The sequence below is a fragment of the Armigeres subalbatus genome, chromosome 2 (assembly GCF_024139115.2).
Source record: "Armigeres subalbatus isolate Guangzhou_Male chromosome 2, GZ_Asu_2, whole genome shotgun sequence".
Taxonomy (NCBI): domain Eukaryota; kingdom Metazoa; phylum Arthropoda; class Insecta; order Diptera; family Culicidae; genus Armigeres; species Armigeres subalbatus.
In genome coordinates this window covers 452525090-452542130 of record NC_085140.1, presented here as the reverse complement: position 1 = coordinate 452542130, position 17041 = coordinate 452525090, and the positions used below count along the sequence as shown (strand labels likewise).

General features: G+C 40.9%; 1 protein-coding gene across 1 annotated transcript in view; it reads right to left on the bottom strand.

The window, feature by feature from the left end:
* The window catches only part of LOC134213770 (transient receptor potential-gamma protein), a 395710-nt gene that overhangs the window by 367009 nt on the left and 11660 nt on the right, over positions 1-17041 (bottom strand). The window contains exon 2 of the mRNA XM_062693089.1: positions 10424-10936. The gene's annotated coding sequence lies outside the window, so the exon portion shown is untranslated. The remainder of the gene's footprint in view (positions 1-10423; positions 10937-17041) is intronic.

Here is a 17041-nt window from a genome sequence, read left to right as displayed (position 1 = left end):
GGGAAGTCAGATTTTTTTTCTTTTTTTTGGAAAAGATGTTTAATTTTGATACACATAGGGGTAATGACGGCTTTGGCAGGTTTTGTTCTATTATTGGCAGGGGGGTTTTTTATGACTGATTATGCTCAAATTTGGCCCAAACATTCTTTGCATATCAAAGAATATTGCGGCCAAATTTCATAAAATTCGGTCGACAAAAACCCCCCTGCCAATAATAGAACAAAACCTGCCAAAGCCGTCTGTTCCCCTAGTTAAGTTTGCCATTTTAAGGTGTTTTTATGAGATATTGCGAAAAAAGATTCGGCTGTCGGTGGGACTTGAACCCACACTATTCCATTAAGTACACGGCAACCGGCAAACACAACCGACTGTTGTTCAATTCTGATACACATAGTTGGGTAGAGAGAAAAAGGTGTGAAATGTTGCCAAAGCAGATTCGATAGATACGGGGAATTGACTGATATCCCATCGTTATTAGCTAGTTATGGAACAACTTCTTGCAAGGGCAGCTGTTGTATAATTGGTAATATGTCCGTGTGCTTAATGGAATAGTGTGGGTTCAAGTCCCACCGGCAGCCGAATCTTTTCTCGCAGTATCTCATAAAATGGCACACTTAACTATGTGTATTAAAATTAAACATCTTTTCCAGGTAATTTTTAAAATTACCCAGAAACCAATCCCTTTAATTAAAAAGAATCACAAAAAATAAACATTTTCCCGGAAATAACATATCCCCGAATATAACATTTTCCGCAAGTATCATATCCTTGAAAACATTTCTTCTGAAATGACATTTCGTCCGAAAATGAAAATTCCTCTAATATGCCATCCCTCAAAAAAAATCCGCAAATATGATATTTCCCCGAAAATGCAATTTTCTCGAACACGTGACATTTCCCCGAATATAACGTACGTTTCCCTAAAAATGACAATTTCTTAAAAATTATATTTCCCCGAATGTGACATTTCCCCGAATGTGACATTTCGCCGAATATGACAATTCCCCGAATATGACATTTCCCTGAAAATGACAATTTCTCGAAAATGACACTTTTCCGAATATGACAGTTTCGGTAAACATTTTTTCTGGGTAATATCATTTCCTACAATATAACAAGAATTTATGTGTCGGAATTAATGTTTTTGAAAGTGATATCTACCTTCGTTTAATCATTGGATGTTTTTGCCTTTCTCTTTAACCAATCTTTTGATTTTCTCATCAATTGAGGAAGTACACATAGCTAGTGCATAATTACATTATTACATAATTCAAATTCTCAATTTTTTAGTTCGTCCGAGGTTTTTTGAGATTGAATTATTCACCGAAAACCAATTTCTGGAATTCATCAGAAATAGCAAATCTTGGACAATAACAATTTCCCAGAGATAACATTTTCTCAAAAATGACTTTTCAACGAAAATATATTTTCCCGAAAATGACATTTCCCCGAGTATTACATTTCCCTGAAAATAATATATATCTGAAGGGAGCAGGATATTTGGCATAAGGTCATTTGATATAGCAGCCATTTGACATAACGGTATGTTGGCATGATGGCCATTTGGCATAATTGTGAACAGCATGAAAAGTGTTGATAAATTGGTATAACGGACGATGACATATATTTTTTTGTATTTGTGTGTGTGATTTGACTGAGTCTTGCTGGAATAAATCCGCAATGGTCGGTAATAATGTTGAAAAGACATAATCCTTTCGTAGAAAGCTCTCTTTTATCGTTGTTCGATATCTATTGAGAGCGATTTCTGCAAACTTTGCTCCAAGGAGAAAGTTGGATTTCAAAGTATTGTTTGGTCATTTCAAAACGAAAATGATTCCGAAGTTTATTTCGTAACGAGTTAGATTCCGAAGCATTTTGTCTATTCCGGAGCGAGTTGAACTCCGGGACATTTTGTTTTATTCCTGAGCAAGTAGGATTACGATGAATTGTTTATTTATGTCGAAGCGTAAAAGACTCCGACGCAATTTTTGTTTATTTCGGGACGATAAGGCTTTTCTGTTGCATTCTGTTCAATTCGGAACCGAGTAGTACTCCGAAGAAGTTTTCTTCTTCCAGAGCGTGTACAACTCCAAAGCAATTTTTGTTTATTCCGGAGCAAAAATGAATCCGCAACAACTTTTGTACCTCCAACAACTCCAACCTCTCAAGCGAGGACTTCGATGCATTTTATTTATTCCGAAGCGAGTAGAAATCCGAGGCATTTTGATTATTCCGGAACAATTAGGACTCTTAGGTATTCTTTGTTCACTCCGGAGTAGGATATTGAGATATTGTATGTTTTTTCGAAGCGAAAAGAACTCGGAAGTATTTTTTTTTATTTCGTTGCATACTAGCCTAGAGTTATTATTACTGGACAAATGACCGAAAATGTTGTTCGGTCGAACTTGTCATTTGAGCTCGAGCTTGATGACCGTACATTTCACTGTTGCTATTCCGTGATTGACAGGAAACTAATACCATAGGAGATGCTTGCCCACCTCGCACAATAGGACAGCCCCATATAAAGGAGTGATGCAATTACTCGCCCACTGTAAGCCGGGAACACCACGAGTTCATGCTGAATTTTATTGGAATTTGGTGGTGAGGTGTAGAACCTGCAGTGATTCGTCTTAATTAACGCAGTGGTTTGTCTTAATTGCCAATGTGATAGCAAAACAATTGTAAGATTTCAATCGGTTCCGTCAATACTAAACTAAAATAACTAAAATTCAACAACACATTTTGCAGTGTAATTGATTTCGGATTTATCAATAACCGATCAAAGCTTATTTATATTAGAATTGTGCTGCCCTATGAATCTCACGTACTCTATGACGAAATATTTCGGTATGAATGTTCTAAGCAAACTTTAGAAAACCTGATCAGTCACCTAATTAAAGGCGACTGCAGTGAAATTTGTCAATTGCGCAGTAGTAAATTTCCACTGACCTTCGATTAGCCGAACTATTTGAAAATGGAAATCAAAAGAAAATTTAGAAAATCTCTCACTCTCCAGAACTGACCAATGGTAAAAAAGGTATAGAGCCCATTGTACACCATTGGGTAGTAATTGCGTCTAAATTTTAGGTTCGAGCCATTTCGATTCGCGTTCGTGCTTTCTTTCTGGTGGAGTTCGTGCTAGTGAAAACACTATATTTTCCAAGTGAAAGTTTATTCTTCAACGCCATTTTGAAAAAAAGTTTCGTGATTTGATTTAACTAAATTCGAAGTAAGTTTCCGCGATTTTCGTTAACTTTAGCATGAATAATGATGAATATCTTTTAATAGCTGAATTTGAAAAGTTCGTTAGAATATAAATTGAAATAAAGTGATCGGAAATTGGACATATTAGTCAGGTAAGCTTTAGTGTGTTTTCGGTGGACAAAAGTGAAGTAAAGTTTATAATACGTTGTTTAGGCAAAGTCAGGCCCAACAACGTGGGCGGTTTATCCGGGTTGGTCCGTTTTTTCGATTATCCAAGCGTGAATTGGCGCTAAGTCGTCATCATCTGAGCCACGCGGTGGCGATTTGGACCAGTCTATTCTCCAACAGACAAATTCTAATTGTGGGTGGCATTTTCCACACTCAAATTGGAATCCTTTCAACAGTGGTGGTCATACTTACTTACCACGTGACTCGTTCCGTCAAGCTGTGAGCCCAGAGCGACGCTACATAAAGCTCTCACTCCACCGAACGAAGCCTGGGGACGCATATACCCCCGAAGAAAAAGCTCACACACGAGTTGCAACTTTTGAACGCGGGTATTTCGGATTTGGATTGTCGGACGCAAGAAAAGCCCGTCGAAGAATTGTCCACGCTAGAACGACGCCTGTACCCAACCGCCGTTGGCATATCGCCTAGACGGGTGCAGGTTTGTTGTATATGTAGGGCGAGTAAATCAATTTAGGTTAACTCTGTATAAATTAAAAGCTTCGCTAATTAGACGTGACGTCACATAGCCGCTAGGGTTGCCTAGGCTCATAAATTAGCATTGAAATTGTAAATCGTATAAGAAATTTGTAAAACTTTTTAAATTCAACGACTATCGCTTAGAGACCGACTAAATAAATTATAGAATAAATAAAATTACTTCGAGTTTGGAAAAGCTCTACCCGAATTCGGTCGTTGATGTTTATAAATTTAATCGAAGTTGCTTGAATCTTTTATTCGGATTGTTTTACTGCCATTTGGTTTTGGAGCGTATTAATTTTCAACGCGGTGTGCTTTTAACAAAATATTGGGTTCGGTGAAACGTTTGGGTCGAAGTGGAATATTAGTTCTGCAATAAATACTGTTGGCCTGCCCTGAGGAGGCAGTCTCATGCCGGGATATTTCTACAGAGATAACGGTCCTTTCTCTAAAGGTGGCGCTTAAGCCGTTAGCTTAAACTAAACAGGACGGAACGTTTCACAATGATTATGGTGTGTTGGATGTAGATAACGACATTTTTTCGTTCATTCTATAACAGAAATCTAGAGCTAGAAAGAAGATGGAAACTGTGCAATTCGACATCGCGCATATTTGTCACCCATCATGTTTGCACTGCTGCACTCGCGAGGAATGTGGGATCAACTGCCCGCGAATGTGTATACTAACGATGACTGATAGGATCTGTCATTTGACACATGCATGCTAGGCCTGTTCATGATAATAGGCCTGTCCAATGCCACACATCTTCCCTCTTCTCCAAAAAAAAAATGCATTAACCCTTTTCTTCTGCATAAAAAAAAAATAACACCTACGACATATTATGTATCATCCGGTTACGCTCTCATCATGATACAAAAGCATCTTGCAGCAGACAATCATTCCCGGCACTCCATTGTATTGCGTGCATCTCATTTCATAATCGAGGAACACACTTAAATGATGGCTCACATAAATATGGGAAACCACTCTCAAGGAACTTCCATGCAGTGGGCGTCTCGACTCGCAATTGTACTCACAACTCGTGAAGTAACATTTCACGTGTACTTCAAATCACTACCACTACTTCTGCTTTTTTCGAACACACGTCCAATGCACTGTGCATTCACATTTGTGAAACAACCAGCAACAAAAACCAGATACCGTAACTAAAAAAAAAGGTCGATGAACAGCTCCAAATCATGGCAGAATATCTAATATCAGTTAAATCAATCCTCTTGTGTACCTGTGACATTTCGGATCCACAACACAAAACTACTTGTAGGTCATCGACCATCGCTAAGCAAGAGACTCTTGCTTGGCTGAACTGTGATCACTCCGATCAACAATAACACCGTTCTTCTTGCGGGCGTCCCACCAACGCAGAGGAAGAAACTTTTGAATGCGGGCGTCCCACCACGCAGAATTATGATCATTCCGATCCACAATAACACCGTCCTTCTTGCGGGCGTCTCACCACGCAGAATTGTGATCATTCCGATCCACAATAACACCGTTCTTCTTGCGGGCGTCCCACCAACGCAGAGGAAGAAACACTTGAATGCGAACATTCACCGCGCAACACTGTGATTCATCTTCAGCTATACCAATCAAGCTCTCTTTATTGAACTCTGTCGCTCCCCTAGACAACGCATGCGAAATCGATTCTTCCTTTTCATAGTTTTATCTTTTATTCTTCTTCTTATTACAGTTGACCGACTTTTCATAGCGCTATAAGTGTTTCCAATTCGCGAAAGTGTTTTTTTATGTTTCACAATGGTTTTCATATCGGAGTAAAACACATTCATAACTATATAATATCAGGCATCACTGTTATATTCGAATACTCTTCAAAAGGGAGAAAATCAAAGGTTATTCAGAATATTGTATTCAAGATACTAGATACATCTGATAGTTCGTGGTAGCGTTTGGCTGAATGCAGATGACATTACATTTTCTCTTCGCAAGTCCCATCACAAATTGCACCTTAAATTTTCCCAAAGGATAGTTGAAAAACATTCAAAGAGTACCCCGATCTTTCAAAACTTTGCCAACCTCGTAGCATACACTAGCCATCAACAAATTAGAAAATTTCTGTAGCACTTTCCAATCCATTGCACATTCAAAGAACTGTACGAATACGTGTTCTTGATAATTCAAACTATTGTAATAAAAAAAACATTTAAACATTATAACATTTAGTTTCAAAATGAACTTGTTTTGAAAATAAAACTCTGAAGTTCTTATTGGTGTATTTAAGTTTATCGCCAATCACACACTTGATTAGTCCATTAAGAATCAAATCAAATCGGCGAGATCGTATCTAAGAAACTACTTCTCTTAACAAATTGTTCATGTTCATGTTCATGATAATAGGCCTGTCCAATGCCACACAGAAACGGTATGGGACTCCATTTCGAGGTTCTAGCGCTGGCTAAAACTCGAGAATTATAGATAAACATTTATTCTCTTCATTTATTTAGTCTATATCTAAACAGATAACACTGAATCAACAATTTGACGCCACAATACACGGTTCGAGGCCGCATCTTTCCATCCTCGAATACGCCCCACGCTCGCCAAGTCGTTTTACACCTGGTCTGCCCATTTCGCTCGCTGCGCTCCACGCCGTCTCGTACCTGCCGGATCGGAAGCGAACACCATCTTTGCAGGGTTGCTGTCCGGCATTTTTGCAAAATGTTCTGCCCATCGTACCCTTCTGGCTTTAGCTACCTTCTGGATACTGGGTTCGCCGTAGAGTTGGGCGAGCTCGTGGTTCTTTCTTCGCCGTCACACCCCATCTTCTTGCACACTGCCAAAGATGGTCCTAAGCACCCGTCTCTCGAATACTCCGAGTGCTTGCAAGTCCTCCTCGAGCATTGTCCATGTTTCATATCCGTAGAGGACAACCGGTCTTTTTAGCGTCTTGTACATGACACATTTGGTGCGGTGGCGAATCTTTTTTGACCGCAGTTTCTTCTGGAGCCCGTAGTAGGCCCGACTTCCGCAGATGCTGCGCCTTCGTATTTCACGACTAACATTGTTATCAGTTGTTAGCAAGGATCCGGGGTAGACGAATTCCTCGACCACCTCGAAGGTATCCCCGTTTATCGTAACACTGCTCACCAGGCGGGCTCTGTCGCGTTTAGTTCCGCCCACTAGTATGTACTTTGTCTTCGACGCATTTACCACCAGTCCAACTTTTGTTGCTTCACGTTTCAGGTGGGTGTACAGTTCTGCCACCTTCGCAAATGTTCGGCCGACAATGTCCATGTCATCCGCGAAACAAATAAATTGACTGGATCTGTTGAAAATCGTACCCCGGCTGTTACACCCGGATCTCCACATGACACCTTCTAGCGCAATATTGAACAACAGGCACGAAAGTCCATCACCTTGTCTTAGTCCCCGGCGCGATTCGAACAAACTTCACACAGTTTTGCACACCATCCATCGTTACTTTGATCAGTCTGGTCAGCTTCCCAGGGAAGCTGTTCTCGTCCATAATTTTCCAAAGCTCTACGCGGTCTATACTGTCGTATGCCGCCTTGAAATCAACGAACAGATGGAGATAAACAAACAAAGTATGAAAATAGATCGGGCCAGAGTTTGAACACACCTCCTGCGTATGAAAACAGAAGCGGTAGCCAAATGACTACCAAGCCCTTTTGGCCGAAATGGTCGTTTGGTAGTAAGGCCAATTGGCCAAAAATGTCATTTGACCGTATTGCTCGTTTAGCGTAATGACAATTTTGGTCGTATAACCCGTTCGGCGAAGACATTTTCGGTCCAGTAACCCTTTCTGTCAAACGACCCAAAACAACGTTCGGCCAAACGTTCATTTGGGTCAAACGAAATTCGGCTAGATGACAAGCGGCTTAACGTTTTATTCGGCCAAATGGCTTTTCGCTGAATTATTTGCGGCCAAACGACCATTCCTTTTTTCTAATAATTTCCCGTGGAATTTCCACGGAATACAAAGAGCAATACAAAGAATTTCTCCTGGAGACAAAGAGAAATTCCTCTAACATTCCGAAAAAAAAATCCGTTCAGATACCGAACATTTTTTCACGAACATTTGAAAATTTCCTTGATAAATGCTTATTAATATTAGTAGAAAGTCCAGAAAGTTACCCGTGGAAATTCCGAAGAATTTCCCAAAGAAACCTAAAAAAAATCTTGCACGGTATTTTTTTTATTTCTATGCAAAATTCTTCAGAATTTCCAAGAAAAATTTTTAATTTCCAAAAATTTCCCGTTGAAATCCCAAGATTTTTTTTGTTGAAATCCATGTTTTAAACAATCTCCCGCGGAAAGTTTAAAGAATTTCTCGTGAAAATTCCAGAGAGTTTCCATTGCAAACTGCTTAGACTTTCTCCGTTCCGGAGAATTTTCTGTGTAATTTTGGAAGAATCTTCTTCTTCAATGGCTCTACATTCCAAATGCAACTTGGCCTGCTTTTCAATCTTGTATTCTATAAGCATTTCCTCAGTTATTGAATGCTTTTCTACACCCGCGCAGGGACAGACATTCTAATTTTTAGACCAGGCACATTTTACATTATCCTTTTTGAATCTTTCGTAGTAGGTCAGATTTTGCTCCAATGTGCTTCCAAATGGGCGAGATTTATAAGATCCTGTTATGGAGAATTAAATTTTTGACCTTTTTCAAAATACATGGGGATAAAAATCCGGCGGAAATCTCAAGGCTGTAAACTTGTCTTTAAATTGGTCAGGATTTTTTAACTTTCCGCGACGAAATTGCATGAATCCCTCCTTTTTGGATGTACATGAGACCAAAATAAGTGGACAAGATTTCCAAGGTGTGAGGCTACTTTTATTATAGTGGCGTCATTTAAATCAGAAAGTACTGAAAATAATAAGATTTGACATTTATTCTCATGTGCCAACAATATTCTCGGCAACAATTAAAATTGTTATTTTTTTCTTTTTCAGATTCTTGTTCACAGAGTTTTATTCCCGCTTATATTCAAACAAAAGAGTTCCAGAACGAGAAATCAATCATCCCACCCTAAAACTCTTTTCACATTTGTCTTCTGCCATTTTTTTCCTAAAAATATTTTTTTCTTTCCCTCTAATATTTCAGACCGCCTGTAGCCAGTGTACGTTGACTATTTTTTGTTAGTTTCAATTGTTTAGAAATGGAAAAGTGTTCGATCTTGGTCAATAATAGAATCTTTAATTCATGTTTATGAGTAAATTGAAATAAAGTTACAAAATTTCAAATATTTTTTTTAATAATGAAAAATGCTTTTTTTATTCCTTTGTGTTTTGTCTGTGCAAAGTGAAATTATCATAGTAAAATGATGCGTTCCCAAATGTCTAAAAACTTCTCTGATAAAACGACATAAATCATGAGCAGTGCGTTCATACACAGATAAAAATATGTTGTGATTTTAAATGTATTTTCATGCACATATTTGGAGCATGCCAATAAACGCAACATTCAATCGATCTCACTATTCGTTTAAATCGAAATAAATTTAAACGGTGCTTGCTTGTAAAATTCAATCAAATTTAATTGAATATCGAATGTTAATTCGATTGATGGGGTAACCTGCAGTTTTACACATAAAACTTATTTTGTAACAACTAATCTAAGTATTTCAAAACAAAAGCTTTTATAGAAACAGCTACATTTCAAGTGTTTGCTTCATACACAAGTAAATACAATCAGAATGAAGTTTTCATGTTTACTTGAATATGCAGGTAGAATAAATCTGCAGCTCTATGAGCTATCATCTGTGTCAACACCACTTTGCGAAAAATAGTCAATCTCAATCAACTACATCAAACTAATGAAGAACAACGATTATTATAATAAATAAATACCTTTTCAATTTTCCAGTTGATTAAACACCGCACTGCGCCGTCGTTTACATCGCCGAGGAAAATTTTCCCGCTTCGAATCTTCGTGCAAATCAAATCAGCCAACTACGGGCGCACGGGCAGGATTGCCACATGCCATCGTTTCACCATCATCAGCAGCATCATCACTATCATCATCATCGGCACTGGTGAACTAACGGCACAACAGTATCGCCACCGTACGATCCAGGATCAACATCTGTTTTCTTTTCGCTTCGTTTATTCGCATAAGAAAATAGGAAAATAAACCAAGCACCTGACTTTCAGACGTTGGATAAAAAAACATTCACATCACGTGTGCCGGCTCTACCATATTTTCTCAAGGGCACTACCGAAACATTGCATAAACACTTTATCCTATCGGTAGCTCGGACAGCTAAGCTTCTGCATTTGATTCATCAACTCCGTAATTAATTCTCATCACATTATCACGCAGTTTTATGGCGTCTGAACCAAACACCAGTTAACAAGTATTCAACCGTGTCACTTCGAAAAAAAAAAGGCCCACTAAATCACCATGACTATCCCTCATTCCTCAAACATACGGAAAGACACACCTCTCAGCTGGCCCACCCCTATTCATCGTACAAAAATAGGAGCCTCATCCCACCAAAAACACAAGTTATTACCGGATACTATGCTGGCACTGCCTTTGCCTGCCGCCTTCCGGCTGTCCTCACAATCGCCGTAAGCTTCGGAACGACTACTTTCACACCCTGCTCATGCGTTTTCACGGTTGGCCACTGTGAATGACCGTGCCACGGCTCGGCTCATGCCTACAGCTCAATCACTTTCACCCCCTTCTCTCTAGTTTCCTGTTATTTCCACAAACGTCGTCGTTCTGCTACCGACTTCACACTTCACTTTAACCCCGCGTATTGGTATTACAACAGCACATACCTACGAACAAAATGTGCGAAAATGCGTGTCGAACTTCTCCGCCGGATGTTTCTCATAAATGGGATCGCACCGCGCTTTCCTCCCACACTGGTTGTTTTCTGTCGTGGACCGATCGACGGACCGCAGCTCACCACACTGTTTGGTTGGGGTTCTTAGTTTTTCTTTTTTTATTGTTTCGGTTCATCCGGTTTTCCCTCTCTTTGGCCTTTTGGGTATTTATAGTGTCTGGCGGCGTGCTTTGTCTAAGGAATAAATAACACTTATTAAAATGGCGAGTCGACAGAAAACGTGGCAAAAGGCCGGTGTTCGTCCATAGGACCCCATGAGAATGAACCCAGTAGTGGCAGCTGAATGGAAATTCCATTAAACGATGTGTGGAGAGAGTTATAACTGTTCGGAACGCATAGAGAGCGTAACCAAAGTACAAATGTTTCAAGCATAGATGGGTCGGTTTTTCTGTATCGTTTATTTACAGTAGATTATGTATTTTTCGCATTTGTAGCAAATAAGAACTGGACGTTTCATTACTCCGAAGAAACACACTCCAATATAAAAGCTTTTTAAGTCGATTGTTCAATGAATATTATAAATACACCATTTATTCGTACATAAAAGTCTGACCAGCATCATAAGAAGTACTTCTCAATTTAAATCAATTTTAGAGCAAGAGGTTCCAAAACATCCGCCCTGAGATCGAAACGTTTTTGCAATATTTTTTCATATTGTCCGTGCATGAGGTGGATGTAACAGTAATAGAAAACTTGATGGAAATGGTATTCATATAATAGAGAAAGTTTAATTTTCCGAATATGATTGAAATGTGGAAAGATTTTGCCAGCCAAAACGCCCTTGCGACACTACCGTGTAATGTATCATGCGCCTCCACACTCATTCGCGCACTGTTTAGATTTATACCAAACGAGAGGAAAACCCACATGCTAAGCTAAGTTAAAAGGGGTTTGATCCCTAAGAGTTTTCCCGGCTTCACATTTTTTTAAGGACAAGCCTCCCGGAATCCAAGAAAAAACTCAAAGATGCAGCCCAATCGGGATGTACGTAAAGGTGACGTAGAACGTATTTGCCATCATAATTTGTGTCTCTATTAACATTGTCTTTATTAACATTGAGCAAACTGCTTGTAGGTCAGCTAAATCAAGAAGCTGCATAGTAGCTCCCAGTTAATTAGACCTTGAGTCCAACCGTGGAAAAGGGATTAACACGATTCATCGGCCGCATCGCCACAGAAGCTACTCGACTGGCTTTCAGTGGAGGACATCACAATCCTAAAAGACACCGTCCTCCAAAATGTCCGAAATAAAGTAGAAATAAGCAGAATCAGAAGTGGCGCGAAACTAAACACAAGTATATTTGTTTACGACGTTCGGTTTCCACCCACGATGGAAGAGTAACTTCGAGAATTAATTACACAAAGTCCTTTTCAGGATTAAAACTAATTATCCAAGGAGAGGTGTTAACCGTTGAGAAAAATATTCACTCAGACAAACAGACTATTGGGGCTAAGTTTTCGAATTTATCCGTTTGAAAGACAATGACGATGCTGAAAAAGAGACGAGCTCGGTGGTCTAGTGGCTACCGCTTCTGCCTTATAAGCAGGAGGTCGTGGGTTCAATTCCATGCTCATCCCTATCCTACTTTGTATTTCTGTCTTCGTTCTTCTGTGTTTCACGTTCTACCAAAAGGATTCCTACTGTTTTGTAACCTTCCACACAATTCCAAAAACCTCCCGTGGCACCTATGAGAGGTCGTAGAGTTCTCTGCATCTTTCTTAAGTAGGTGTCCAACAAACCATCCTTCCCCTTCCTCAGCATTCGCAAAGACGTGGCCAGGACCGATCTCGACTATTGGAAAGTGCATTGCTTCCATCTAAGTGATATTGATTTGTCCCAAATCAATATCTGTGGTAACGGATGAAAGTGATGCTACTTTCATACAATAGTCTTGGCTTGTACTACCTACGAATTTGTGCGAAATGCTCAATGCTAATGCTAATGCTAACGACAATGACGATGCTGAAAAGATGTGTAGCATTCAGTAATTTTGTATATAGTTTTGTAAATAGATTTTGTAAATAAATTAGATTGTAAGTATACAAATCTTTCAATCGCCAATAAACTTAGATATAAGTTTCCCTTGACATAGGCAAGCGAGCATTAACCAAACAGCCAAGCTCTCCCAAGGTCGAGGCCATTTGTTTTCTGGATAAGGTGGGAAAGGGATAGCAGCGCGACTATCTTGTCAAGATATCAATCGTGCCGATAAAGTCACGATTGTACACAAAGGGGTCGGGAAATGACGTCCTTCCGGTTGTGTCCGAGTCCCACTTTCCTTAATCTGAGGATTCACAGACACGATCATTTCGTCCGTGATTCTCCAAGGAGTTGGAAGTACGCGTTTATTGTTGATGTTTCGTTTGTTACAAGTATGAACATTTTAAGTGGCGTTAAATAAAGTTAATTTAATTAATTATTTTGTTCGTTTCGTAGTTGGCCGTAGTGTATCCAAGTAAAGTGTGCGTGTAATTTGTGTGCGGTTGTGACCATAAAAATCTAGACCAAAAGGTAAAATGTGCGTGCTCTAAGTGTGTTGAATTATGCCTGTGCTCACCATGTGTCCGTCTAGCCAGATTGGCTTTAATTTCCCATCCGCGGCGAATTCCGCGCACCCAAGCGCGCACTTCATCCCCTACGGACGGATTTTTCCTGGCATTCGCCAACCGGCCAGAAGCGGACGATCCATCATCATATCGGTCCGAGGACGGAGTCCACCAGCCGGTCGTCAAGCTACCGGCCATAGCAATTCATCGACACGCTTCATTGACCTCGCCCAACAATCATCGACAGTAAGTCCCATCGAACGGTGAGTCAAGCCTTTTTTTGTACGGAGTGCGGCGTCCAAGGAGGGCGCCGCGGAGGAATTTGTTGTCCAGTCGTAGACTGAAGGATGTGCCGCTAAAGCCATCGCGCTGTTTTCCTTTGTCGTGATCTGCTACCCCGCCGACAAGTAAGGACCGTGCACATGCGTGCGTGAGCTAATTTGCCACCACCTACCAGTTAACAGGAGCGCAGAATGTGAAGGAGATGCGCGAAACTTAGTTGTGACGTCACGTAGTAGCGCAGAACGCACAGAGCACACACGAATAGAGTAGAAGCTAGGGAAGAGTAAACCGCACACAGCTAGGGAATAGTATGAACGAACACCAACACAAATAGAAGCATATGCGACTGTCCCCCAATAAATATGTGTCCCTATTAGAAGTAAGGAAATAAATGTTCATTAATGTTTTCCATGTCGCTTAATAAACAGTCTTTCCCTAGCAAATTTGTTAATTAATTGTATTTTTCGTCACAACGCGTCATCATAGTTGCGAGTCCCGTCCTCTGTGTTTCTTTGCGAGTTTGACTGGGTATGTTGTATGCTTCCAATTCGTTGTAGGAGAGCAGGCGAGCGGAGAGAGTCTGCCGATGATGATAGGCGCACTCACGCTTAGAGTGTATTAGGTGTGGTGGGCTCTCACCGTCTCTCTGAGTGGCATCGTGGCTGTAAAGCATGCTGCGATAATTAGGGTGATACCGTTTGGCAAGATTTAGTTCGTAGCCAGTTGGAACGATCCGTAAATCCTATCTGGAAAATAAATGGACTCGCCCTTTGGGAGTCTCATCCGGGCAAATTAACTTGGGCCGTGGTCTCCTTAATGGAGTGGCGCTTAAGCCACGTGCTTTTTTATGAACGAATCGCTCCGTGCCGGCTACAGATGTTTTATTTTTAACTACCAGAACGTACCCTGCGTTGCTCGGGTTTGATGTTGAACTTGTCAATTTTACGACGCCGCAATCTAGATCAAATTTTGTGCGCATTGGATTTCCTCGCAACTCACCCTAACGATTTTTAAACTTTCCCCATTAAATTTACGAACTTTTTATATATACAAACATGGCTGATCCCAAGACGATTTGATTAGTGAGAAAACCGTACAAATCGGCTCATCCGTTCGTGAGCTATATTGCCTCGAAGCGAATGCAAACTCATTTTTATATATAGGAGAAAAAGAAAAAAATCAAGAAGAAGAGAAGAAGAGAAGATAATGCGCCACACTAAAGCAGCTAAAGGAAATTATCCACTAAGATGGCGTCTTGATCGATTTGGCTATCGTCGGTGGAAAGTGAAATTTCCTGGCAAGATTATTTGGTTTTCTGTTGGTCATTAGAAATGGAATCATTTTTTTCCGGGCCACTATTTTATACAAAGGTTCATCCGAGATTATTTTTTGACGTAGAAATACGTTTTTCGGTAAGACAGGGGGGTCATCCCAAAGTTTCAAATTTGGGACCATCACGAAAAGAGGTCGAGAAGTACGAGCCAATAACTCAGCCGTGTTTCTATTGAAAAACTCAATTTCGTCAACCAATGTTAAAATTGCACTTTAGCAGTAAATTGCCTTCATCCGGCATAAACATACATAAAATGTTGATGATCAAATTTCGCATCCACTATCGCACTGTACGTATTATTATTATTTATTCAAACTAAGGCCGAAGTGGCCTGTGCGGTATATAAGAGTCTTCTCCATTCAGCTCGGTCCATGGCTTGGCTACACGTCGTCAACCACGCAGTCTACGGAGGGTCCACAAGTAATCTTCCACCTGATCGATCCACCTTGCCCGCTGCGCACCTTGCCTTCTTGTGCCCGTCGGATCGTTGTCGAGAACCATTTTCACCGGGTTACTGTCCGACATTCTGGCTACGTGCCCGGCCCACCGCAGTAGTCCGATTTTCGCGGTGTGAACGATGGATGGTTCTCCCAACAGCTGATGCAACTCGTGGTTCATTCGCCTCCTCCACGTACCGTTTGCCATCTGCACCCCACCATAGATGATACGCAGCACTTTCCTTTCGAAAACTTCAAGTGCACGTTGATCCTCCACGAGCATCGTCCAGGTCTCGTGTCCGTAGAGGACTACCGGTCTAATGAACATTTTGTAGATTGTCAGTTTGGTACGGCGGCGAACTCTATTCGATCGGAGCGTCTTGCGGAGTCCGAAGTACGTACGATTTCCAGCCACTATGCGTCTCCGAATTTCTCTGCTGGAATCATTTTCGGCAGTCACCAGTGAGCCCAAGTACACGAATTCTTCTACCACCTCGATTTCGTCACCACCGATGCAAACTCGCGGTGGGGGGCTCACATTGTCTTCTCTTGAACCTCTTCCTATCATGTACTTCGTCTTCGACGTGTTGATGACTAGTCCGATCCGCTTGGCTTCCCTCTTCAGTATGATGTAGGCTTCCTCCATCTTCTCAAAGTTACGTGCCATAATATCTATGTCGTCGGCGAAGCCAAATAGCTGGACGGACTTATTGAAAATTGTACCACTCGTGTTAATCCCTGCTCTTCGTATTACCCCTTCCAAAGCGATGTTGAATAGCAGACACGAAAGACCATCACCTTGTCGTAACCCTCTGCGGGTCTCGAAGGGACTCAAGAATGCCCCTGAAACTCGAACTACGCACATTACCCGATGCATCGTCGCTTTGATCAACCGTGTCAGTTTATCCGGAAATCCGTGTTCGTGCATTATCTGCCATAGCTGGTCCCGATCGATTGTATCATAGGGCTTTGAAGTCGATAAATAGATGATGTGTGGGCACGTTGTATTCGCGGCATTTCTGCAGTACTTGGCGAATGGCGAACACCTGGTCCGTGGTGGAGCGTTCGCCCATAAAACCCGCCTGGTACTGCCCCACGAACTCCCTTGCAATATTGTAGGCGGCGTTCAGCAATGTTATTGCGCGGTAGTTGCTACAATCCAGCTTATCGCCCTTTTTGTAGATGGGACACACGACACCTTCCATCCACTCCTCCTCCCAAATCTTGGTAATGACCCAGTGCAGCGCTCTAGCCAGTACCTCACCACCGTGTTTAAATTTGTTTATTTTATTTCGTCAACCAACGTAGACTAGTACATATACATATACATGTTTGTTTTTGTAATGCTATAATATAATTAAATAATAGGTTTTTTTAGTAAAGTGATGTATAATTTTGATTTTGAATTTATATTGCTGAATTTGTAATGTTTGTTCTTTGGAAATACTGTCTAATGTTATGCCGAGACATTGTTAAGTCAATAGTTTCGCAGTGTTGATTGTAAACGGCCATCATTCGGTTGAGAGGCCCAAATTTGGCGTAATTTCCCTTTTTTCCTCACTTGTCCTAAGACGAGTTTATACCATCCCATTGAATTCCACCACTTAATTGTATCTTGACAGATACGTATTTCGACCTCAACAGTAAGGCCGTCTTCAGTGTCTCGTACTTGACTCGACTC